Genomic DNA, 27,607 nt, shown 5'->3' on the forward strand with positions numbered 1-27,607 from the left:
GAAGAGCCAAGAATGCTATTTATTTAGTCTGCCCTATAGAGTTTGGAAGGGAGGATGGGGAGCACCTGTGGAATCCTGGGCACCGTATGTGACACCATCATTGCTGACAAAGGGACAGTGCCTCTCCACCCCCCTCCCTGGCCCCTTCCCAGCTGGATGTTCATCATCAGCATACCCACACACAGCTTCCTATCTCCAAGGTGAGAGGAGCACTGCCTCCACCTGGACAGGGGACGGGCACTTCCAAGGCAATGGATGGGCAGCGTGAAGTCAAAGCTCTGCTCTGCATTGCTGGTGAAATCCCATCCCTATTTCAGTTGGAAAGCTTGTCGTGTGCCAATTTGCTTCTCCAGCTCCTCCATAAATCCATCAGAGGGGGCAGAGGGGCAGCGGCTGCTCCGTGTCCCAGTGCTTCCTCCCAAAAGCCCTCAGTGACCCCTCTGGGCCAAAGCACTGGTTTCTCAGGATGTCATTTTCTCACTCTAACCTCAGGCTCTGCAGAACAGAGTGGCTCAGGGGGAAGCTGAGCACATCAGGGTGTCCATGTGCCCTCAAATGCCCCAGCATGGGGACCCCGCATTGGGCACCATCCTGGAAGCAATGCCCCGAACCCATCGCAGCCCAGGGTTCAAATGGGGACCTGCAGGTTGCAAGAGGGGAAACTGAGGTACGAGGCACATGGAGCAGCACTATGAGTTGCTTTCATAGCCCAATCTGAGGGGAAAAAATTAAAAATGAAGGATGCTTTTGGCATTCTTGCCCTCGTGGCAAGCGTGGCTGTTTGCACAGCCCCGATGCCAGTAGGGCTGTAGCATCCCTTCCCGGCCCTTTGCAGACATTCAAGCTGGGAATCCTGCTAATGAAAGGAAAACAGAGAGGAGCTGCGGAGCGGAGGCCCAGGGTGTGGTAACTCTAGAAGGCAGCGAGGAGGCATGAATGAAACCTTTCACTGTGGTCCAGAGGAGCCCGTGGCACACGGGATTGAGGAATGCGAGGCAGGGCGAGCGCGCGGTGCGGGGCGGGAGCCACGTTCGTTAATTAATTAGCAGGATGGGATGGAGCTGCAGCACGGAGCGGGCAGCAGGATGTGTCCCAGCAGCTGGGGAAGGGGAGAAGGAGGCTCGCTTCCCAAAGGCTGAAAAGCTGTCCTTATTTTTTCCTGTAATTATGTCTCCAAGGGATCGCTAACATTTACATTTTTGTGCGAGCTGTACAGTTTATTCACGGCCCCGCGCAGCAAAGGGCTCCGTTCATAAATGGCCTTATTGATGCTCACCCTCCTATACATTGTGCTCAGTCCGTGCTGTGAATGGGTGCAGTGTGTGGGGGAATGCCCCTCCTGGTGCTGCTGGGGGAAAATCCCCGAAAAGCAGAAGGGAAGGGGGGGCACAGAGATTCCTTCATGCTTTCTGCCGGATTATTTCACCCCCTTTTCCCACTTCAGAAATAAATCCGTCAGGAAAAAGAGGAGGAAATGATCCCTTAATGTTGCAGACGGCCCCCAGCCCTGCTCCCCTCCGCTCCATCGCCTTCTCCAACATCTCACCAGGAGACACTGCTACGGGGCAGTGTTCGCCCTCCCACACTCTCAGCTGGAGCAGAATTCTTTATCTAGAACTTCTCAGGAAGCCTCTCCTGAGTCTGAGGTTGGGAATGGCCAACAGTTGCCCTCAGATGGCTGCCAATTGCCCTTGGAGGTCACGCAGCACGTGTGAGATGAGTTTGGGCAGCCTCAGGCACGCATCCATCTCTGCACACCACCTCGTGCGCTGTGCTGCCCCCATCCCATCCCTACCAACCCATTTCTTAGAGCCAAGATCTGTCTCTGAACTCTCATTCCTCCATGCAGGAAGCAATCCAAGCGCAAAGCCCCACACCAGAGCAAGGAGCCCTCACTGCCCCACATCCCTCTGTGTGGATAAGAGCATCGCCTGCAGCCAGCAGCATCCCATCCCTGCTGCCTCGCACGCTCTGAACACAAATAGTGCCCCTCTGTGCCTCCGCCACGGACACATAGATGGCATTATACTGAGCTGGCCCCAGCTCTCGGGCATAATATTTTTTTAGCAGAGGACTAAATATTTTTAACATATGCAAACATGCATGGCTGAGGCACCTCCAGAGCCAGGATGCTGAGGGCAGAACAATGTCACCTTTCTGTTGCAGCGCTGCCTGTCCCCGAGATGACGACCATGCAGCCACAGAAGGATGGGGGCAAAGAGAAACGCGAGAGATTTTGGGGGTGAATTTCGCAGAAAGAGGATCTGGATTCCTTTGAGGTGAAGGAGTGGGGATGCACAGAGCAGAGGTCTGTCTGCTGGGCACGGGTGCCCATGCAAACATACCTGCTTGCGCTCCAGCCTTGGCCGGGAGGAAGCGTTCCTGGCTTTGAACAAACAGAAAGGTGCCGGGTCAACTAAGTGGAGCAGAAAGTTCTGCCGTAGGTAAATAGGTCAATGTCGGCTCTCAATGGAGAGGCATGGCTGGGGACATTCCAGCCATCCCAGACACGTACTGCTGCCCTCCCATCCACCTCTGTGATGGGGAAACTGAGGCACGAGTGCTGTGTGTGCTTGGCTGCGAGGATGCTGCACTGGTACCCAAGCAGAGTGAAAACCCAATTCAAATCTTTAAGCTGTGCAATGAGCTGCATCAAGAGCTGCGTGCAACCCTGTTTTGTCGCTGGGATGCCCAGCTCTGCGCATCCTCTTCCTTGCTAAGAGGCCCATTTGCACTGCCCCAAAGTGCTGCATTAACAGCAGTGGGAGCAGAATGCTGCCCATTGAAATGCCCCCTGCACCTGAGATGGGGTGGATGTGAACCTGGAGCACAGAGGTGCCCTCTGTTTCTGATCACAAACCCATCCCAGCACACAGAAGCACGTCGCAAAGAGGCCATATGAGGCTGTCCCATCCAAAAGCAAGAGCCAGATTAAATAGGAACGCATGCACAGATTCCTCTTGCTCCTTCCAAGCCCCCAGACATATTTTCAGCCCCAGATGGTGACGATCACACCACCTCTCTGGGCTGATGGGGACAAAGAAGGGACCCCAAGTTTGGGCCAACTGATGCTTGTGAGACAGCACAGCCCCCACCAAGGGGACTGCTTTGGCTGCTGGTGACAGCAGCTTCCTGCAGCTGGGAGCTCAGCGGCCGACGTGAGGATTTTGCTACTTGGCTGTGCTGGCACGGCTGCGACGTGCGGACTGGGCTCACGACTTGTAGGAACGTCTGCTTTCAAGCTTCCTTTTCAAGTCTAATAAAAACAACCCAAGCTCGCCTTGCCTCTCCTCCTGCTGAGCCACAAAACTTCATCCATGTGCCCAGAGGGAGAAAGCGAGCAAAACCTGGCGATGCGCAGGAGCAAAATGTCACCAGGCTCCAGCAGTGGGCAGAAGGGATGGCTGCTGGTTGGCACCAGGCTGGCACGGCTCCTGCCTCACCTGCTGCCAGGTTCACCACGTGCTTTGTTTGGCTTGGAAAGGTGCGCCATGCCTGCGAGAAGCGCGATGTTCCCTCGCGGCTGCGATGCGGGAGGCGGTGCTGGCAGTTCCTGCACGCTCCCATCCACGGTGCCTGGCTGCCTACCTTTCCCTGCTCAAACACACGCTCAATCCAGAGCTCGGCACCTTGTGGAGGTGAAACTCAAAGGCTCGATTTTCCAGCTGTTGAGGTGCTGAAAGATCGGGATTACACCGAAAGAAAAAGAGGCATCGCAGCGCCGGCTGCACCTTGCTAAAGCTTTGCTGCACCTACGGAGGAGAAGAGAGCATCCTGCCCTGTGCCATCGCATCAGCCCTTGTGTGTGCTGTTGTGCAGGGTTGCAGCACCCCTAGGCAGAGGGAGGATGTGCCCTTGGATGGAAGGGACATGGGGGTGTCACACAGGTGGCTGCTGGCCCTGGCAGGACGAGGATTCATGCTTCTGTGGCTCTAGCATCACTTTGTGGCCATGGGGTTCCTGGCTCGGACCTCTGCTTTGAGGTGTCCCCAGGAAATAAGAGATAAAAGGGATCAATGTGATCATGGCTCTTGCCACCACCACAGATGTGTTACCACATCACCTCTTCCCACTTCTTGCTCTTTCATAGGCCAGACTCACTGCTGAAATGGGACAGAGAGCTTTCCGTTCATTTACAACCAACAAATTCCTGTTGGATTTTGCAGTCCGAAATGAAACCTGTGGATGTCACCTGCAAAGGCAAGGAGAGCTGCTGAGCCCGCTCCTGCCTCCCAGCTGGAGCTTAATCTGCCTTCATTTATGCGCATTATGAATTCAGCAGAAATAACGGAGGAGGGAGCACCACCTCCTGCTGCTCACCTTCAAATCAGACATAAACTCAGCTCATAGAATCACGGTGACGTGCCCCATTCCTGCAGCACTGTCCCATGGGTTTGCTGCTGCTGGTGATGCAGTGAAGACCTGGGCATGGCAGAGTGGCATTGGGCAGAGTCCCATCCCATTGCGTCCTGCTACATCAGGAGGTGCAGGCTTCCCCCCTGCACCCACTGCCCCGTAGATCCACGTGGGTCCCTTCCAATTCAAGATATTCCATGAGATTCTCTCATGCGTTCTTGTGAACGCAGCAGCTCTGCCTAGGTTTTGCTCCAAGGAAAAGAAGCTTTTCATGGAGCTTTGAGCAATGTGTGCATTCCTAAGAGAAGCCCAGGGGGAGGCTGCAGGCCGGGCGCTCCCCGCCAGGTACGCGGGAGATGAAAGGACACCTCACAATCGCTGCTCGATGCCGGATGAGTGTTTTTCCTCCAAATTATGGGAGAGGAAATTCAATATTTTTTTAGGACTTGCCTTTGCATAATAAGGAACGGCGCTGGGAGAACAATTCGGTATTCACGCGCAGTGCAAACAAGCGCCTTCTGAAAGCCTCTCACCTCCGAGCCCAGCCCTGCAGTGGCTCAGCAGCAACCTGTCCTTGTCCATCAGGGCTGGGACCCACTGCCAGAGCCCTCATAAGGAGAACACACCCAAGTGCCACCACTTGAATGAAGACCAATGCTGCTGCAGCCATACGAAGCCGCCCAGGCAGCTGGAGGTGGGGAGAGCAGCCCTGTGCCCGCGTCTCACCACACCAAATCCAATTCTGGGGCATCTCTCCCCAAAATACGTCTCATCTCTGAGGTGTCCGTGCCCTTGCACGAGCCCAACCTCCATCCCTAACACAGCAACAAGGGGAAAGCATGCAGCACGGTCAGCGATCAGGACTTTGAGGGGCAAAATGCACTCAGCAAATGCAGGAAGGGACCTGAGTCCATGCCTCTTCATTCTCCAAACCCTGGCTCTGCACGTCTCCATCCTCTGCTGCTTATTCCTCCCTGCTCCCCGCAGCCCTTGCTGAGCAGCTGCCCTTTGCTAGTAAACAGCACTCTGCCCCGGGGCCAGCTTTCCCAGCACTAAAAGCCCACTTATTTCTGTTTGTCCTGACCAAACAGTAGCAGATTTGTGCTATAAATCCCCATTAATGGAACAATCTATGTTGGCCTGTTCCCATTAGCACTTTCCAAGAGGGAAAACCCTTGTGTGCGTGCACAGGCGTGTGAGTGTGTGCACACTTCTCCCCCTTGCGAACAACAGCCAGGGCTCTAAGCTCAAGATCTCCCCCGGTAGATGCCAAAATTCATAAGCAGAATCTAAATATTTCAAATCCCAACAAACTCAAACAGAGAAATGTCTTGTTGCATCACTTTCTAGAAGGCTTCTTTCAAACAAAAGCTGATGCTTCATCCATGCACGTGCTTTTTGGTGGAAATGGGGGGAGCATTTGTCCAAAGCCTTGTGAAGACGTGAATTAGCCTTCAGCACGGAGGTGAAGGAGGATTAACCCAGCATGTGTGGGACCTCATCCACTGCCAGATTTTCTAAGTGTCCACTGGAAAGCAGTGTCCAGCCTGGCTGGTCCTTGATTTAGGAGGTGTGTGAAACCCATCAGAGGGGTTTTGACTGAGGGAGAGGATCTCAGCATTTTCCAGCAGCAGAGCTCCCAGCATCCTGGTGGGATGCAGCAGCCACATCCATTGCATGGGTACCACAGCTCTGATGGGCTCATTGCTTTCTCCTCATCCGTGCCATGCTCCGGCTTCAGCCTCCTGATGAGGATGGGGGAAAAAAAGCACTTTGGTGATGAAGAGCTCCAGCAAATAGGGCAGGGAGCAAGCAGGAAGTCTAAAGGCACGGACAGGAGAGGTGTACTTGCACCGCAGCATCTGCTTTGGCAAAAAAAAAGAGCGCTGCTTCCTTCCTCCATCCTCTCCTCTCCTCCTCCCTCCTTCAGCTGCGCAGCCGGATGGATCTCATCCCGATGGGGCTCACCCTGCTGGGATTTATCCCGACTGATGGAACGCATCCTGATGGATCTCATCCCGACAGGATTATCTTGATAGGGCTCACCCTGCTGGGACTGTCCTGACGGGGTTCATCCTGCCGGCGTTTCTCCCGCTGTATGTTCTCAAATGGCAAACAGGTGGCGATGTTGTACTCCAGGATTTCAGCTTCCAGCCCCAAAATCCGGACTGCATCCAGAGAGCCGCCCTCCGAAGCGGCCGGGCTGCATTCCCCCCGGTGTGCAGTGGGACTGAGCTGGGAGAGAGGCAGAGAAGAGGCGTGCACTGGGCAAGGGCTTTGCAGACAGCCTGTGTGCACCAAAAGCACCAGTGTGCTGGAGAAGATTGTGGGGCTAACGAGTTTTCTTACTCCCAAAGCCACTTGTAGGTGCAGTCTGCCCTGCATGGCCATGCAGCACTGATGATGGTGTTCTGGGAGCAATAGGCACGATGACATCTTGCTGCACCCATTCCTGGAGGGAAGTCTGTGCAGGATGCTGTCCCCAAGGGATGCAGCGTGAGGATCAGGGACATGGTATGGGACCAGGGACACGGGGTGGAGGTGGCAGTGCTGGAGCAGACGCTGCTGCAGAAGCCCATGGTCACAATCTGTCCCATACAGTGTGTGTGATGTCACCCAGCACCTCCACCAAAGTGTGCCCAGGCTCTGATTTGCCATGCAACCATGTGCTTTTTTTTTTTGCAGAGAAACAAATCTGGAGCCTGTCTCTGAAGCACATTCCTGCCCCTGAGCTGGAGCAACCTCCTGCCTTCTGGAGGAGGAGGTGGAAGATCATGGAGAAGCTTCTTGCCCTCGCTGTGCCCACAGGCAGGAGATTCGCACAGTGTGGGATGCGTTGAGTTGCACAGCAGTGCCACGTTCCCATGGACTGGTGGCATTTCTTCAGCAAAGCCCCTTTGGTCACAGCTCATGTGACACCAGCCATGCCAGGTGATAGAGAGCAGCAGCAGAAGGGCTCCCAGTGGAACCAGGCTGAAGGGCTCCATCCTGCAGCCCAGCACCATCTGTGCAGGAAAAGGTGAGCGCTCCACGGAGGGGACAGACCAAAGTTCTGAGTGAATTTCATCTGGAGAGGCTGAGGCTGTGGTGGGAGGGTTGAGAAACACAGGGCAGCATCCTCAGGCACGGCCCAGCGGGATGCATAGTGATGGTAAAGCGCAGGCTAAGAAAGCAACGCACCGCACTCATCCCAAAGACCCACCTTGCACAGCAGACACCAGTCATCTAAGGTCACATCCAGACCTCTGCAGAGCTCCCACCCACCAACCCCAAGCCCTATCCTCATCATACCATAGCAACCAGAACCACCACAAAGCCAAACGTGCAGCCTCCACAGGATGGCAAACGAGCCTGATCCCACTCCCCCAGTGCCTGTAGATGGAAAGCTGCAGCTGACCGCCCTGATATCCTCCTCTGCTGCTCAAATCCTGAGTTTCTGCATAAAAACCCATCTCTGACCACTGCTGGGCAAATGCCCTCCTCATCCCTATCTCACTGATGAATGATTTCCCTCTGTCAGCTGGTGTGGGGTCAGGGTTTGGTGAGCTGTCTTGCAATGGGACGGCACGAGCTGTGCCAAAATGCACATAGGAACAGCACTCGGCGTTTGAACCACCCTACAACTGAGCCTTATTTAAAAAAAAAAGCAAAACAAGACCCCTCCAGAACAGAAACATGTAAATCCCAGCTCCTTGCTGGTGTTATCTAGCAGCCAGAGAAACGCATGCTATCTGAAACCACCATAAATATTAGGGGCTGTCTGATCTCCAAGGGCCAGCGGATTTGATGTGTGGATGCTGTCATCTAGGAACGAGCAGGGAGCAGCAGACGTGCACTACTGACTCACACTGCAGAGATGCTGGGAATCAGCTGCAGTTCCCCTGTTTTCATAATCTCACATATTTTATTTGCTTAAGGTTGTTGGTAACTGTTGCTTAGTAGTGGGCCACTGGCCCTTTAACACCTTTCTCCTCCAAGGATGGGCAGCCAAAAAGGACAGCGGGCGATTCCAGGGTGTTTCATTCCATGGGATCTACAGCAGCTCTGCTAGAGGACTTTTGGGTCCCTGGGTGCTTCGATCCCGAGCGCAGTGCACCGAAACCACAGCAAAATCAGAGCAGCAGAACAACTCCGGGCACATCTGCTGGCCATGGAAAGCACCAGAGACCCCTAAGCCCATAACCTGGGTGGGCTGAGCTCCATCCCAGCCCTGGGTAGCACCCCCAGCCCCGAGCTCTGCTGGCATCCCATCTCCACGCAGCAAACCGCTGCTCTTCTGCAGTGCCCATTGCAAATCATTGCTTTAAACACGTGTGCTTTGGGGTGTACTCAGCAAATGTCACCCTGAGAGTGGGGGGCAGACCAGCGGACTCGTACAGAAGCGCGTTCCCGCTCCCAGGAAACATCTCCAAGGGGTCACCAATTTGCCCACATCTGCCCACAACCAGCATCCTGCCATGGGACGCCCGCACCCACCTCCTGCAGACAGGACAAGGGAGAGAAGAAAGGAAGGAGTCCTCTAAGATCCCTCATTTTTCTCTCATTTTCCTCTCCTTTAATCACAGACAAGCTCACAACCCCTCGCTCCCTGCGATGTGTCTGGGTGCAGCAGCGATGCACGAGGATTCTCCATGCTGTGGGGATGGAGCTGCACATCCTATGTGCTCCCCTAGGAAAAATCCCACCTGGATGCCAGTCCCATGGCAGCGTGCAGAGCAGGGCAGGGGCACACGGGGAGATCATGGGAGATCGTGGGATGTGCAAACAGAGAGCCGTCGCTTTTCGGATGACCCTCCTTACGATTTTAGAGCGGTAGAGAAGGAAGCGCGCTGCTTCTGATGTAAGATTAAAAAGGAATCGCGTCGCCAATCCCGCCGGGAGTCCCTAGGCCCAAAAGATCCCGCGTTGACATTACAGCATGGAGATAATGCTAACCTCCATATGGATAAAATCGAGGGGTTTTATTTAAATTGAAACGAGCGCATTGCGGGAATCCGCATCAGCCCAGAAGCCGGGTGTCCTCAGCAGCCAAGCACATTCTCAGTGTCACAAGCTTGGACGTCGCTGCGATAGGAAAATTAAAACTATTTTGGGGCAGAAAGCACCAAATTTGGGGACCGACCTGGAGAGTGGCTGAGGATCCGTGCGCGCGCGGGGCTGAGCCATCGGCACTGCAAAGCAATACGGTCCTCATCAGCACTGCCCGCGCGCATCGCAGGAGCTGCTCATCTTGAATGGGTTAATCCCATCTGGTCGGGATAAAACCTCTTCTGCGTGTTTTTCTTTCGTTTACCACCGACAAAAACGCCTGTTTTCACCGTGTGCCTTTCTGTAAATTAAACAGCGTCGTCGCGTCATCGGCTCCAGCGTGGATTTGTCTGGGGAAGAGTTACTGCCTTCAGCCCTGAGGCAGCTGCCTGACTCAAACTCCGTCCTAAGTTTCTAAAGGATTCCACGAAAGCCGTTTGTACAGAGGAGGTAGAGCCTGCGCGCCCATAGTGCGAAACGAGAAGGATGAGAACAGTTCTGCACGGCGCCCCAAGCCCAACAGATATTCTTAAACACTCTTTAAATCGCCCACGGGTTTTCAAAGAGGGGGTGGGGATCCCCCAAGCGACAGAGTGGTTTCCGTATTCCGTATGGTGTCCCCAGGGCAGGAGCTGCCCAAGTTGCATGCATAGGGCCAGGGCATTCCTTGTGCCGAGGACACCTCGAGCGCCCGGCACCGGGGGAAGCTCCGTGGGTGCAGTCAGAATGAATGCAGAACGCGGCCCCTTCCAACCACCACTGCCACCGAAAAAGCCCAAACGGTCCCCTCACCCCACCCCCAGCATTTCCCCAATCCAACCGCAACACGGCAAAACCAAATGGATTTTCCAACAGCTTTCCCTCACCTTTCCCCGCGAGTCGGAAGCTGCCCTGTGCTGCCTTCCCGGTCTCTCTCTGCGCTATCTCCAGTCCTCCCGCGGCTCCGGCGGGGCTGGAAATGCCATCAGGCTCCGGCGATATCCAGGGGAGCCCCTCGCCGTCAGCCCCCGTCCACCTGCCCGCGCGTTCCTGCAGCCCGGCGGTCCGGCGCGGCGTGGAGCAGGCATGAATCCGTCCCTGGTGTCTGCTGATGACTTCACTTCATTAGCATGCTCCTGATAGTTCTCTCTGACTGTCTTTTACTGACTTTAAGGCTCTGCTAATCAAAATACTCTAGCGCTTAACTATTTCCTGACTCCGGGCTTTTGCAAGACGAAGCCCCGCAGGGTAACAAATCCCAAATGGGAACAGAGATTGGGATTCGTGTCCCAGCCTGGATCCGGGAGCGGTGTTTGGAGCTCTGCAGAGCAGTGTGCTCCGTCCGGCTGCACCCAGGGCACAGTGCTGCCGTGCCGCGCGGGACCTTTAGTGCAGGCGGATGCAGAGAGGAAGGAGCCTTTCCACCTTCGGGGTGAGATTTCCCCCCGTGGAGACGGAGTGGTTTTGTTTAAAGGCGGCTCAGACAGAGGGAGCTGAGCGGGGTTTGGTGCATGAAGCTGTCACCCTGCGGTCACCCACGCTATGTCACCCGCGGGCATTGCCACCGCTGCCATTGCCTTCTTGCTGGCTTGAGTAGGGACAGAGAACTTTCTGCAAAAGCAATAGGGTTTCTGGGTGAGAGGAGGGGTGTGCAAGGTGCAGGCACAGAACACAGACCTGCCAGCAGCGTGCCTGATACATGGGACAGCATCAAGGACAGCGCCCAGCACTCTGGGTGCCAGCCCAAAGATTTCCCCCTACACTTCTCACTGCTTTGGAGTCCATGTCAGGTTTTCCTTGGACAAAGAGGAACGGGAGTGAGTTTTGCAACAGTAGGATAGGGGGGGAAAAAAAAAAAAGAGAGCAAAACTACATAAGCCCATGTGCAGCTCTCCCTGGGTGCATGTGGTTGTGCACCCATGGTTGCAAACAGCCGTGTTTCCCTCTGTACAGTGTGCAGCGGTGTCTGTGTGTGCCATGCCCACTTTTTGCATGCAGAGTCTGTGCACATGCGGATGCTGCAGCCATGCATGCATGCAACATGTGTGTGGGTGAGGGGCTTGCACGTGTGTGCATGCACATGGGGTGGGAACGCGGGGTTTAACCATTTCACTGTCAGCTCTGAGCGCTCTGCCGCCTGGAAATGAGGCAAAATCTCTGCGCCTGCGCTCTCACCCAATTAACACCCTCTCGCCCTAACGAGAAAACCAGCCCCAAATAGCTTTTAATAAAGGCCTGCTGTGCGCCGGGTGTCGGAGCGCGGAGCTGCTGTCGCAGGAGCAGCTGTGGGGTCCGTCGGGTTGGAGGCCTGATTCATACCCAGCAAAATGAGGTCAGGAGCGGATGAGTCTCCGAATGTTCATTTCTTCGCACAGGAGGTGACCCACATTTTTTGTGGCTGATTCACAGCTCAGCTGCAGACACGGCTATCTTTAGCCCCGGGGAGGGACGCGGAGAGGCCGTGCACCGCTGCCAGCCCCGGCCCCTCCACAAGAGCCTTCTGGGGGCAATTATTTCTATAATTTTATATGTAGATATATATATCCGCCTCCTTCTGCTTCCTACAACTTCTGTTGGAAGAGAGCAAGCTGACGCGCAGCTTTCCTGCAGAGCTGGAAGGAGTAATGCTGCCCCAGCTGGGGGAGATGGGCACAATCCCTGTGCACTGCGCACCTCTGGGTGCCCACCCATTGCAGCCCCTTTTTGGGACCTGCTGGATTCTAGCCCAGCCACAGAAGGACAAGAAATGGGGACTGGGGGTCCTAACACCCCATTGTGCTGTTGGGGCCACGGGGGCTGACAGGACCAGGGGTTGCCAACACCAGCCTTGCCATCATCAGCAGGATGGGGACTGGTGGCTGTGTGGTCATCGGGCCCCCCCCCCCCCAGAAGAGGAGGGCTCTGTTTATGCTGATAAGAGCAAAGGATGCTAAACAAAACTGCTTTCTGCTCCAGCTGGGCCCAGCACGGCTCTCCAGCACTTTCCCGTGCAAAGGAAGGAGCTGCTGCAGTTGTGGCCACATCCAGCACCCAGAGCGCAGTTGCATGAACGATAACATTTTAGCAATGTTTATCCTTCTCCTTCAGGGAGGGATCTTTCTTTATCTGTTTTCAGAGCCCTAAAGCACATGTTTACTTTTTACAATGAGAAAAGTCTCCAGCACTGGCGCAGGAGAGCCTGAAGCGCGGGTGTGAGGGTGATCCTGTGCTTAAAGGGCTAAAAATGACTTGGCTATATTTTTTATGCAAGACACAGCAAACAAACAGTCTCTGGCCCTGTCCCATGACAGCAGAGCATGCGCAGGGTTGCTCCCTACAAGCACCTCCCTCCCTGGGCAGAGCCTTGCAGGGAGGGTGGTCCCAAATGGCCCAATCCTGACCACTGTCAGTCACATCACAGAAACACAGAATGAATCATGGAATCACAGGATGATTGGGTTGGAAGGGACCTCAAAGATCCTCCAGCTCCAACCCCCTGCCATGGTCTGGTTGCCTCCCACTGGATGCCCATGGCCTCATCCAACTTGGCCTTGGGCACCTCCAAGGATGAAGCATCCACAGCACTCGGCACAATTATTGGTTTCTCCCACTGGTTTGGGTTGAAGACAAGTAGCTCCCAGCTAATATCAACAGGCGGTGATTTCAAAGCCCTAAACCCCAAGCACAGCCTCACACATAACCATGGGAGAAAGCATTACACCCATCCAGCTTGCACCTGTAGCACAGCCACATGAAATGCAAATCTTGCCTTGCTTGAGAGCTAATGTGAGTTGGCAAGGAGGGGGGGGGGGGGGGGGGGGATTTAAGTCTCTTCCTGTCTTGTTTAATGCGTGGACACCAATCTGGGAGGCGGAGATGGTGGGTGCTCCCCATCCATCCCCTGGCCCCTTCCCTCCGCCTATACAGTAGAGCATGACTCATCTATTTCATAACAAACACGAGTTGGGTAAAAAAAAAAAAATATATAAAAAATCCCCAACCCCAGCAGCACATGCTTTCTTAAATAATAAACATATAAAAATGTTAATTAAATCATGCTTTTTGACTGAGAATGATGGGAAAATACTTTTGCACAATGAAATCAACACAGCTTGCTTTTTTTAACGTCTCCTTGCAGCCAAATAGATGCAAAGACCAAGCAAGATGCGGGACACGCACTGTGCAAGCGCTGCAAACCAAACAGCCTCTTCCTTCTGCAGGAAAGCATCTTCTGCCCTAAGGGAGGATGCCAGATGACTTAATGTGCCACAAACATCGCTCCGAATGAGTCTGTAGTAAGCACAGATATGAGACCCAGATGTTGACCACAGCCCCACCAGCAATTAAAAGAAGAGATCCAAAGCTGAAGGCTCCTGGTGCCTCTCAGACACAACAGCAGTCCCAGCAAGACCAAAGCCCTTGCTTTGAACAAACAGAATTTTAGTATGGCAATAATGCCATGGCCAAAGCAAGCACAGCACCGGGAGCAGATCAAATCCTGTGCGGCCACTGGCCACTTGAAATGCCCCGTAAGGGCATTCCTGGGGATCTCCTTCTTGCAGCATTATTCATGCTGCTTGGGAGAGTCTTGGTGTCTGGCTTTCCCAGTTGTCCCATGGATGGACTCCAGCTTGCATCAACAGGGATGAAAAAGAGAAAGGACGTGGGAGCTTCCTAGAAACCCAGCAGCCACTGTGCACATGGTTTCTGAAGCGAGGAGGAGGCATTTAGTGGCCTCTGTTGTGGGGAGATGCTCTGGGATGGTATTGAAGTGGCCTGAGCCAGACAAAAGCATTTCAACAATAACGTTCCCAGGCCAGAAATGAAATCTGAGCAAAACGCTGGAAGTTACCCAGCAGAAATAATAAGGCATGTGCAGGAGCTTGCTGACTCCCAGCTGCTGGGAGAAACCCAGCTTTGCCACCATCCCCAGAGATTTTCCTTTACTCTCTTGCAGAAAATCCATCCTCCCAACCCCACCAAGCAACACCAACCTTCTGGAGCAGGAGGAGCTGGGCTCCACCACCTCCACCCCTTGGCCAATCCTTCCATGTGTTGATGAGGGGCCAACACCAACACCAACACCCCTTGGCCAATCCTCCCATACTACACCATGGAGTGCCCTGGCAAAATGGAGATCTTGTCTTCAAGAGCACAGCTATGATGGTCACAGACACCCAAAGCTTCTCGAGGGACACCTCTGGCTGCAAATTCCTCCTGACCATGTGAGAGTTCAGCGTGGCCAAGAATGGGATGGGATTCAACACGATGACAGCCAGCCCCAATCACTTGCTGTGGTCAGGCTCTGCTAACACTCACCATCTTTTCTTTTTTTTTTTCTTCCTATTTTTTTAATCAGCTTTTTAATGAATCCTATCATTAAAAACAAAGGAAATTACACTAACAGGACTGTGTTAAAACAGCTTTAAGGGCCTGACTCTAGCTGACACCTATAGTTAGAGCGCGTTTTGCCAGAGCGTGATTCATGTGCAGATTGTTGGCCAACGTGGGCCATTTCCATTATGCAGCCGCAGTAGTTCAGATCTCCTGCTCTGTTTGTGCAGAGCTTGGCACCAACTGCTTGGCTCCTGTCCTGCTGGTGGTACAACTTCATCTAAAACCCTTTGACTGTTGTCGCTCATCAAAGGAATGGAGTTAAAGCTGGGGAAATGGGGAAGGGAAAAAAAAGGGGAAAAAAAGGCATTTTGTGCAGCTGGCCCAAAATGTAAAAGAGAAAACTTCCAGCAAAGTGGAGAAAATGTCTCTTTCAAGGACACGTGATCAGTTGCTCACCAACTGCAGAGAGAGAGGGGGTAATTTATCGGCTGATTAACCACAAAGGCAAAGGGAGTTGGGGGCTTTCTAGAAGCGGCATCCTTGTCCATTTTTAGGAGGCTTCAGGGCAATATAGCCCATCTATGCCCCAAACTCTGCTCCCCCCCTAGCACAGCCAGATTTTCAGGTCTTCTCCTTGTTCCAGCGCTCGCCTACATCCATAGGTCCCAAATGGATCCTCCCCATCCTGCCAGATTGGACGGAGCACGCGGCGGAAAGCCAGCCAGAAATAAAGCCATCTCTGGGATGTTTTTTTAAGGTTTGGTTTGCAGTTTTCTCTCCTTGACACACACTGACAATAGGGGAGAAGCCAGTGCCTGAAAACAGTGCAAGGACAGAATGTTTGGTTTTTAAAGAAACACAGTTGATGTCTAAGATTGGAAAGGAAAATGAAGGCTGGTTGGGATCCTCATGCAACAAGGATCTGGGACCTGCATTCCTTAATCACAGAACCACAGAATCACTCAGATTGGAGAAGACGTCCAGGATCCCCAAACCCAACCCCAACCCATCCTACTGCGCCCATAACCACGTCCATCAGGGCCACGTCTCCACGGTTCTGGGACACCTCCAGCCAGGGATGGTGACCCTCCAGCCAGGGATGGTGACCCTAACACTCCCTGCCAAACCTGCAAAAAACCACGCTGGCAGGGCAGGTGACTGCAACAAGCGTGCGAGCAGCCAGCAGCAATGGCTGCCTGCCAAACCGCTCCTTTGCATCCTGCTGCTGCCCAGCCTTCCAACAGCCTGCGGCCCCGCGTGCATCACCCAGCCTGGCTGTGGTTTCCAGTCCCACCTGCTCCAATTCCCCTGCCTTGAGGGTTTCGGTGCAAGCTGCAGCACGCAGGCATGGAGCAGCTCCAGCAACCCTCGTGTCGAGGAGAAATTTTAACATGGCTGATCGCTGGGAGGCAATTTGGATCGTAGCACACCTACACAGTGCACAGCAATGAGGCAGCAGAGCATTAAGAACTACAGAAAACAGAAGGGAATTAACGACTTTTTTTTTTTTCTTCCCAATTTTTTCTTTTTTGCTTTTGGAAATGGCACGCTCTGCCAAGCGTTCTTGGAGTCCAGCATTCTTGTACCGCATCCAGCCTTGCCAGCCTCCAGCATGCAGAAGTCATGAGTCAGGGTTTGAACGACAAAGTGATATTGACTCAAAAAAATAATTAGACCGAGGGAAAAAAAAAAAAAAAAAAATTAAAGAAAAAATATTAAACACAGTTGCATAGCTTGATTTTCACTCCCAGCCTCCATCCCTTTGGCACTCTCTGACATCACCTCTGCACTTTGCAATGACATCATTTTGATTCGAAATGAACTCGTGCATGCCCAAGCCCTGACCTGGGATATATCCCATCCCAGGGCTCCATCCTGCTGCCCTCCTTCCATGAATAATGGAAACAGGAGGCAGAGGAACTTTCCTACGCCTCATCCAGCTTTGCCTGCTGGCACATTATCATAATATTATATTAACATGCAAATTGTGATCGTTGGCAACAAAAAAATACGAAAGAGAATGGAACATATGCACGAGTGGGAACTCAATTTTGGGGACCAAGAATTAGTCAGTACTAAGATTCTTACTGTTTTGCTTTCAAGGACACGGTAATTCCCAGACTGAGGGCCTTCAACAAAGCACCCTGAGCCTCAGGAGGGAGGATTTCCACCCCTGAGCTCTTCGTTTAAAGTGTTTATGGGTTTGACCTTCTGACTTCTGGGTTTCTCCATGAAAAAGATCTGAAAAAGGCAAAAGTTACAGAACCTCTCACTTTTATACAGCCGGGCAGTTTTCTGTCCAATGAGAATCCCAAAGTTCTACAGGTCGGTGCCACTTTATAACCTACTGACTGCACAGATACACGTGAATATACTGCCAATGTTATTCAAGAGACAAAAAAGCGCCCCAATATGTGCAACAAAGCGATGCTCAGAGTGCCAGCTTCAGCCCTGCGAGCCACAGCCTAAATCAGCCCCAGGAAAATGAAAGCAAGGTAATTAAGAGCAGATTTGGCCCTTTTTGTATACGACAGCATTCTGGAAACTAATTAAAGCCCTGTCCAAAGCAACGCTGTTATGCATCCAGAATGCCACGAATGCGCTGGCGAGTGTGAGGATGGGAAAGTCAGCAACCCAACAGCCCCAACACCCTGCAAGAAGCCTCTGGAGCAGGCACTGGATTTACGAGGTGTCAGGGAGAGGAGAGATCACAGAGGATCATCCCCTTCCTATGCAGGAACTGAACTACAGCCAACGGGAAACTGAGCGGGAGCTGTGGGAAACCTGGTTTTCTGCTCATGGGGCTGGTGGGAATAAATGCATGATGATGCTGGGTTGGAACAGGGTTTCATGCCATTAGAATCGCAGTATCATTAAGGCTGGAAAAGACCTCCAAGAACCTCAAGAGGATCCCTAAATTTCTTCTCCCAAAGAGCGGTTGGGCACCAGCACAGGCTGCCCAGGGAGTGATGGGGTCACTGTCCCTGGAGGTGTCCCAGAACCATGGAGATGTGGCCCTGAGGGATGTAGTTATGGTGAGATGTGTGGGGTTGGGCTTGGTGATCTTGGAGGTCTTTCCCTTAGAATTCTATGATTCTAAGGGTTTCTTGGAGTTGGAGCTACTCACACTCTGCTTGTCCATCCCCAGAAAGTGCTCTCTGCTTTTTCTCTCCACTAAATAAATCCAGCCTCAATTGGGCTGAACTTGCTTGACTGTGGGTGTTGTCTCTAATTCATGACATCTTGAGATAGGCCCAAATCACAGCACAGAGAACCTCGTCCGTAGCCACATCCCCACCGCTCTCAAACAAAATCCTCGCTTCAACTCCTATCTCCAGACAGCAACAGAAAAAATAATAAAATTGCAGGAAATTAAAAATGCATAGTATTTGTCAGCACCTCTATGCTACAGCTTTGACGTTTTGTTTTTCTGCCCAGCAAAACCAGACAAAAGGCATTTTCTCCGCCTGTTCATTCTTGGTCAACCTCTTGAATTTCAGACTTTCTTGGGAGGAACCTCAGTAAAAAATGACCTTTCTTGAAATGCTCATAAACCTCATCTAACTTTTTCTTTTCCCCTCTTGCCTTCATGCTCTGCGTACTCATTGGAGTGCAGCGTTATCCTCCCTTTTTCTTTTCCTCCCTCTTTCTGCTGCTGGATCTGCCCGAGCAATCCTCGTGGAGAAGGATGAGTTTTCCATCGTTACTGGTAGCAAATTCTTTATGTTTCATTTGTGGCTTTGAAGCAGCAGCTCAAACTCCAGAAAGGGCGCAGATGGGCCAAGGAAATATGAAACATTGTCATATTTCTCATGTTGGAAGAATTTTTAAAAGGTTGCATAGTGGAAAAAAACGAAATATGAAAACCTTGTGGAAGTGAGGAGGTTCCTCGAATCCTCTTGCCAGCCCCCTGCTACCGCAAAAAAAAAAGGGCAAAAGCGGGGGAAAATGTCAGCAATTCCCCTAAAAGCACATCTCACCCAACAGAAGGAAAAGCATTTTAAGCTCTGCAAAGCAGAAAGCCATCCAAAGCGGTAAGAAGTTTTTTCTCGACATTTTTCCCATAGTTGTCCCATTCTAATAATCATTTTCACTCTCTTCTTCTGGCACAGCAGCCCAGAGCCAATGTGTTTATGTCACTAAAGCTGCCTATGTACTCTTAAAAACTATTTTAATGAAAACGAAGCAGTAATGGAAACATTTCTATTTCCCATTTGTTTTTCCAAAGCCCTCTTACTACGAAAACCCAAACCCTGGGCTCTGGCTGTGCTAACAGATGTCTCTCTTCAGTGTTGTTGGCCATCATTCCAAGGGGCTCAGCTCTTGGTAACCCCTCCTTTGATGTCCCCAGAAGGCTGTGGGGACACTTGGGCAATGCCAGGACACTGGGTGATGCGAAACGGGGGCAGCCCTTGGGGACATGGAGGTGTTGGAGAGCTGTGGAGATGTGGCACCGAGGGACGTGGTGATGGGCATGGTGGGGTGGCTTGGGGTTGGGCCTGGGGATCGTCGAGGTCTTTTCCAACCTGAATGATTCTGTGATTCTACAATATGAGTGACGTGGTGAGATAGGAGGTGCCCTCTGCTCTGCCCATCTGGAGATGGAACGCATTCCTGTTCTGCAGCAGCTCCGGGTTCCTGCAACACTGAGTGCAGAGGCGCTACATCTGGGCACAGCATTTCTTCAGGAAAGGAATACTTCATTTCTGCCCATCTCTCTGCCTGCCCCAGTCTGCAGCAGTGATTTGGGCATAGGCTCCCCCAGCAGCTCTAATAGGATCCAGCAGCTGGCTGCCTCCTGCTTATCGGAGGAGAGGGATGCTGCCACGCCATGCACGAGCCAGGAACACTCCCTTTCTCTCTCTTTTTTCAGCTGTTCTTTCACTTGAAGAATGAGGTGGTTTATGAGGATTTTCTTCACGGGGGAAAAAAAATGCTTCAAAATATCAGGCCGTGAAGGCAGAGAATAAGCTGATTTTTCAACACTTCAAAATTATGTCATAAAGGCCCAGAAAGAGGCTTTGGCTGATACATAAACACAGAATCCAATACAAGTTACAGAGTGATTAACTGAAAGCAGCGTTTCCAGAGGAATAATATCTACACAAACAGCCACATGCTCTGTTTGCTAAATGAAGAACAGCTCTTCGGGCGCTGCCAAATGTCCTTTTTTCCTTCTTTTTTTTAATACAATAATTAAAGAAAAAGATTCGAGAGCGATCATCCCTCCCATACTAAGCGCAGAAACAACGCCCAACCTGTGGGAGTTTTGCATTTTGAGGGTGGATCATTGCCCCCCTTTTCCTCTGCATTGGATGTCTGCGCCTGCAGGAGCTGGGTGGGCAGCAGGAGGATGTGTGGATGTGGAATGACAGCTGCGGTCCGACCGTAACTGCTGCTGGGAGGAAGGGGAAACTCCTCTTTATAAGCTCATTAATCGTAAGTGTGGTCTCGCTGGGAGAGTGCCAGGATGGGATATTTGCTACCTGCTCCCCCAGCCACAGCCAAGGCTGTGACAGCATCTCCTGCTGCACTGCAGGTGGAGCTGGCCAAACCTGCACTGTGCACGAGGTAAGCCTCCCCAAGGGGATGCCTCTCCCTCTAAAAGTGATGCTTCCACCCCCAAAGTGATGCTTGCCTCCCTCAAATCGATGCTTTCTTCCCAAATTTAAGCTCCCCACTCCCAACATCACGCTTCCCCTTCTCGAAGTGATTGCTTCCCCATTTGAATGTGATGCTACCGCATCCCTAGCTGATGCACCTCTCTCTCAGATTGATGCTCTCTCTAACGAGATTCTCTCCCCTCCCAAAGTGACGCTCCCCTCTCGGAAAACTGAGGTTCTGAGCACCCTGGTGGAGCTGTGTCCCTGTTCATTGCAGGGCAGTGGGACCAGATGATGGCCTTTAAATGTCTCTTCTAACTCAAATCATTCTGTGGTTCTACGATTCTGAAGTGATGCTCCCCCCTGCATCCCTTCAGCCCACCCAAGGATGCCCACGTTGCTCATCACGGGCCACGAGCAGAGTGCTGCTGGTGGTGACAGCGACGCTGAATCACAGCAATTGGGCTCCAAAGGGGGAGAAAAATTAGAAAAAAGAAATTCATAATCCTCCTAAGTGGAGGAGCAGCCTCAGGATTGTGCAATCGCATAAAACCCAGAGCAAAAGCTGGGTCCCAGAGGCAAGTTTCCTATGGAAAGATGCACAACGCAGCCCCCCCGGAGGCAGGGTGCCATAAGCAGAGCCCATGGAATGGCTTTAGCAGGGCACTGTGCTCTGTACAGCATGTGCCTTCGGCTCTCAGTTACCATGGCAAAGAGTGAATCTTTGAAGTAAATAGTCTGTGGGTGACGTCCCAGGTCGGGTTATAGGCTTGCATCATCTGATCTGTGTTTTATTCCCATTCTCCCTGCTCTTTTTTTCCTCCGAGCACAGACAAGCACAAAACCCTCATGGCATGGAGTGTGTCAATGGCTGCACCAGCTGAGACTTCAGTTAAAAAGTTTTCCTGGCATGAAAGCAATGCAGAAATGGGAAAGCAAGACAGGCACAGCAGATTAGAGGTTAGAAAATGTGCTTTTAGCTTCAGCAGCTTCAGAATGCATAACATAAAGCCTCACTTGGGAGAATACTTAAGCACGTAGCTGGCATTAAGCAGATGCTTTAGGTTCGCCCTCATCCCTAAAAATGTAAAGGCACCACTGGGTCATTGCATGGACACAGGAGAATGCAGAGGGGCTGGACATGCTGGGGCAGGGGCTGCCCAAAGCCAAATATCAGCACCTTGAGGTCATATTCTGCCCACAATGAGGGCAGCAAAGCTACCATGAGAGTTACCCAAGCAAAAACAAATCCAAGGAGACACATTCGGTTTGCATCCTGCAAGTCGGTTTGCACAGTTCTTGCTCTCTTGCTTGCTTCCCTCCCTGGATGCAAAGCAGGGGATATGGGAGTAAGGAAGGGTTTGTGCACGAGGTGGAGGAATTGCAGAGTGGAAACCACCCTTGCAAGTGTTCACAGAGGCAGCGGGGACTGCAGGAGGGAAAAGGCAGAAGCTTCCCTCAAATGATGCTGAGAGGCACAAAGGCTCTGGGGGAAAGGCACTGGCTGCCAGCAGTGCAGAGGTGTGGAAATACAAAGCAATTAAGACAAATGGCATCTGTGAAACAAGAGGCTTCTGGACAGGGAGATGCTGTGTAGAACAAATAAATAAAAGCAGAGCCTGATTGCAAGGACAGATGTTTGCAGGAGCTGCTTCTGCAGAGAGATCTGGAGCAGGCAGTGAGCATATATGGGGATGGCATGGGGATACTGGTGGCCACGTGGGGACATCAGTGTCATTGCTCCCTGCTGTCCCCTTGCAGACCTGTGCCCAGCACGGATCCCAGAGCCAGGAGAGGGGGAATATCCCTTATGGGAGATGCAAATAGCAGCTGCTGCTCTGGTTCCATTGACCACCACTTTCAATCAGAGCACAACAGGCAATTAATTCCTTCCTCTTTCCCTTCTGGCACAGATTTCTCCCCTCTTACATTAGCCACATGGGAACTGGTCATTAGTGCACGCATAAGGAAATCTTGCTTAGGCCAGAAGTTACCAGGTGCTCCCTGGTTTGCTATCCAGCTTTCTCCTGGAGCTCTGAGGCTGGGGGAAGTCCTTGGTCCCCTGGAAGCTGCCTTTGCAGGAGGCAGCAGCTGGTCCCAGTTCCCATCACCACCTCAGAACACAGATGAGTGCACTATGGCAAAAGGATTGGAGGTAAAGAAGTGGTCCCAAACCCTGATTAGGCAGAGAGGAGGGAGGGGTTTAGCATAAGAAGCACTGTTGAGATTAGAGCAGGTACTGTCGTTGGATTAGTCTGAAAATGGGCAGATCTGCTCAAGCAGCAACATCTTGAAAGGAAAGATCTGCATAGGATAACAGCATGTAAAAACATAAGGCACACAAGCGGATTCCTAATAGCTCCTTCAATTCAGTCGAGGGAATCTGGGGATTACTGGCCATTTTGGCAGAGAAATAATCCCTAGGATAATGGCAGGAAGGCTTTGATGGTAAAAGCCAAGGCAATGGGCTGGATAAAGAGGCCCGTGCAAGACAGACATGCCGATAAGCCGGGGTAGATATTATCTTTTCAGCACCAGCCACGAGAAATCACTGCCTGGGCTCTTCACTTTCTAACAAACTTAATCGCTTCATGATGAACCGATGGCATTTCCAGTCCCATGTGCTTTTGATATTACTTAATAAACTTAATTAGAAAGCAGCCATCCCACTGGAAAAACAGCACTTCGGAGGGTTCCCTTTCCCTTCTTAGGAGCAGCCATGTTACATCACTGGATTTCTTTGCTGTTCCATATGTCCAAAAAGACACCCAGAGTGCACACCCCTACCTACACAACAGAGGCGTTAAAGCCACATCCACCCCACGCACGACAGGGGGAAAAAAAAGGGAAAAACTCCTGAAAAAAAGCTGCTGGGATCTGGGACAGCCCTTCGTGCCAGGATCTCTCCGGATTGCTCCCCAAGGCTGCGTCCCCAAGGGCTGTATTCACACCGTCCTTCGCACCACCATCTTCTGCTCCTTCCTCTTCCCTGCAGTGCTCTGGAAGCTCTAAGACGTGGTTTATTTTTTCTAATTTATGGCCCATTATCCGATGGGATGCACTCATTAGTCACAACCGTGGTTTGCAGATTACAGCCTACGATAACGGGCGCTGGCGCGCTCAGCCACGCATTACGGGTTTGTTCTCTTTCGGAGTTATTTGTTTCCACAGACAAAAAGCTGGACGGGCTCGAGCAGCTCCTCCCTGACTTGGAGGTGTTTCAGAGCCAATCTCCATGTCGAGGCTTTTTTACAACGTGTGAGAGCAGCACCCACACCCGCGGGGTTTGACAGCTCCCACCTCCGCCAGGTCCACCAGAAGAGTTCCGCGCTGCAAATAGAAGGAAACCACTGAGGAGATTGGTTTTCAACCCTCAACTGCTTTTTAAGACCGAAGGTTTTCTTCTGCCTTTGCTTTCGGACAACAGATTTCCAAACTTTTCACCATACTCCATGAAAAACGAGACGAGCTCATGAGAAACGCAACGACTGCAGGAGCCTATGGGCCGCCTCTCAATCCTCTTCGGTCACTGAGGATATTTTAAGTCTACATTTCATGACTGAAAACTTCATCTTGAAAGCAGATCTTATCTGGTTTTTCCATTGCCTGCTTCCACTGCTGATCCTCAGCTCCTCCAGAAGCTCAGCAGCCAGAAATGCAGGCAGTATGTAGGCAAACCGGCTTTAAAATTGGAATTCCAGCACTGAAATAATGGAGCGACAGATCTGGTGGGATGCACGGGGTTGGATGTGGGGCTGAGCAAGAGTCGTCTGGAAAAGGATGGGAAGGTTATGAAATAGAGGGTCTCTCGGTGGTCGTTTTTGGAAACCAGATACAAGAGTGAGAAGGGCTGGAGGAGAGCTCAGGTGCATCCAAACAGGATGGAGGAGGATTCGGGACCGCTTAGAGGGTTTGGACTTACTTACAAAGACCTTCAGAGAGCCATTAAGAAAAAGAGGCAGGAAAAGATATTTGGACATTTACTATTTTGTCTAGGTCTGTGAGGCAGCTGGGTTAGCTGAGATGAAACGCCTGGGTTTTTCTGGAACCTCAGCAGAGTCTGCATCTCTGCTGCTTTATCTGTCACGTCTCCTTCCAGAGCTGAATTGCAAAATCCCCACAATTTTCATTGCTTGCATGGAACGAGCTTCAGCTGCTGAGGACTGCAGGGGCCAGCCCTGGGCACGTGTGGGTTGGTGGTGCTGAGATGGTCAGGTTGTGCTCACGGGATGTGCCCAGGAGTTGAAGGAATGGTGCCATAACTAAAGCAGAATAAGAGCAGCACGAAATGCTGAGCTCAGTGCAGTGGGACTCATCTGACGGGGGAGCTGCACCACGCTTCTGCGACATCCATTACATGACATAACCTTTAAAGCAATGCATACCAAGGACATTACTAGCAGTAATCCTTCTGCTCAAGCAGGACTGCAAATGAGCAGTGAAGATGATTTACGTCCATCTGCAGCTCCCCATACAGCCCGGTGCATTCCTTCAGCAGCACGGGATGACACAAACTGCCACTGCACTCATCAGCACGGATCAGATTCGAAGGAGAAAAAGCATCAAGGCACTGCCCATAGAATCATAGATACCACAGGATCACAGAATCACAGAATTGTAGGGGTTGGAAGGGACCTCCAGAGATCATCAAGTCCAACCATAGATATCATAGAATCATAGATACCATAGAACCATTAAGGCTGGAAAAGACCACTGAGATCACCCAGTCCAAACCCAACACATCACATCATGCCAATAACCACCTCCACAGTGCCACATCTCCGTGGTTCTGTGTCATCCCCAGTGGTGATCCCACCACTCCCTGGGCATCCTGTGCCTGTGTGTCAATGCTCTGTATGTGAAGAAATTTTTCCTGATATCCAACCTGCCTGGGGATGCAAAATGCGAGCTGGCTCAAGAGGCCACCACTCAAACCCAAGCAACGCTTTGGTCACAGCACACAGACTCTCCATGATCACTGTGGGGCATTACAGGCAAATGCCACAGTCCACCCCTATCCTTGGAGCTGAGTTTGCCATGGAATGTGTTTGTAAACACAGCTCTGCCTTCCTGGAGCAACTCTTGGCCCTACTATGGCTAAGAGTTCCTACCATAGCAGAGCTGAGAGGAAGACGGGTCTAAAGATAAATGCTACTAACACAATTTGGGGTCATCGTAACACCTGGCTACATGATAAGCAATGAAAGGCAGCCATTCACTCCAGTTTTTCTGGCCACAGCAGTAACTACAACATTGTTTTAATGTAACTTTGAGCATTTAACTGGGGAGTGCTGGCACGCTCGCACAAGGATACGATGGGGAGACAGGGTGCACTAATATTTGCCAGAACGGAAGACGAGATAAAGAACAGGATTATGCACGGCGCACTACATATTCACACAATAAAGAGCATTATTTCATCGCTCTTGGGACCGTCGTGCAAACTAATTAAAATGGTATTTCGGCGTATTGAATTAATGACTCCGCCGAGGGCAAGAAAGATCTTATCAGCGGGCGTTTTGAAACCACGTTTGCTTTCAAAAATGTACCCGATTGGTAATAATCTCAGCAGCGAAGTGGCAGAGTCAAGTAGGAGCACCCGCTTCGTCGAGGCTGCTCCGCAGCCCTGCAGATGCCACCAGCTCCTGCTGCTCTGCTTCGCTTGCAATTTGCTCGCCTCGTAGTGCTCTCACCTTGCCTCCACCTGAGGGAAGGGACTGCTGGCTGGAAAGAAAGATGCAGAGTTGGGGGTGTTGTGCCCAGCTTGCTTCCCCTGAAGGCGACACCGTGCTGTTCATGCGTATCTCCTGACTCAGGATCAGGGCTCTGCTTTGGGACCCCATGGACCTCCTCCATTTCTTATGTTGGAGACGCTTCACGTAATGACTGATATCACTTCCCACATCACCTGCTATCACCAGACCCCATGGCAGATAACCCTTCTCACAACCAAGCCCCAGCCCAGGACAGTGGGGTTTTGCCCCACATCTCTCCCGGTAAGGATGTACATCAGAGGTTTGGTGACACACTGGAACAGGTTGCCCAAGGAGGCTGTGGATGCCCCATCCCTGCAGGCATTCAAGGCCAGGCTGGATGTGGCTCTGGGCAGCCTGGGCTGCTGGTTGGTGACCTGCACATAGCAGGGGGTTGGAACGAGGTGATCGCTGTGCTCCTTTTCAACCCAGGCCATTCCATGATATTATGATTCTATTATACATGACATATCTCATGCCAAAGAGCAGATTTGTGTGTCTGAAGAATAGAAATGCACTATAAAATACTTTGCCCTCCCTCCCCATCCCTCTGGATCAGACGTCGCGTGGTGCAGCCCAACATGTGCTTCATCATCAGTGTGGTCCTCAGCTCAGACGTACTGCTGCCCCATAAAGTCTTTCCCATGGTCCTGAAGTGAGTCTCAGAGCAAGAATCAGTGCAAAAACCAACAAAGGTCTGGAGAGCGTGAACAGATGCCAAGAAGAGAGATGGGAAAAGCTTGCACTTCCAAGTGCCAGAGAAGACAACGAGACATAACAAACGCCTTCGTTTGGGAGAGGGCTTTCTTTAGGGAAGAGGGGAGAAGTCTGGAGAGGGAGTGGGGGAAATGTAGTCCCTCTCACACCCCCTCTGACAGCCGAAGAATTAAATCAAAGCCAACAATTTTTCCTATCCAACCATAGCATTTTGGTGCCAGAGAACTCCCTGTCTGGATAACCCTCCTGCAAAGGGAAGCTCCAGCTTTCCCTGTGCAACACAAAGCCCAGTGCCCTTCATTCTGCATGCATTTGGCTGTGCTGCCAGGTCCCTGTGCCCATGCAGATACGCTCCAGTACCCGCACACCACAGGCAGGTAACGTCCCAAACTGTCCCAAACCATGTGGATGCTGCAGGTGTGCATGGTGCACAACACTGCAATTTGGGCATGGCAAGGGAGGTTCAGAGATGCCACACACATCTGATAAGGACTGGCTCATGAGAGTAGGTGGACTTTGATGTAAGAACCTCATACATAAAATTAGAGCTGCCACCACGAACATGCAGGTGTATTTTGGCATCATGTTAGTGCAGTCAAAGAATCAGAACTGTTCAGGTTGGAAAAGACCTCAACGATCACCAAGCCCAATCCCAACCCATCCCATCATGTCCATTGACCAAGCAGCTCAGTGCCACATCTCCACAGCTCCAGAGCACCTCCAGGGATGGGGATCTCAACACTTCCCTGGGCAGACAGTGCTTCAGCTTTACTGCATCCATGCCCAGACACAATTTATTGCTCATCAACACTGCCTGCTACTAACCTGCCACGGTCCCACCTGGTCACGGTCACA

This window comes from Tetrao urogallus (genome assembly GCF_951394365.1).
Source record: "Tetrao urogallus genome assembly, chromosome: 12".
Taxonomy (NCBI): domain Eukaryota; kingdom Metazoa; phylum Chordata; class Aves; order Galliformes; family Phasianidae; genus Tetrao; species Tetrao urogallus.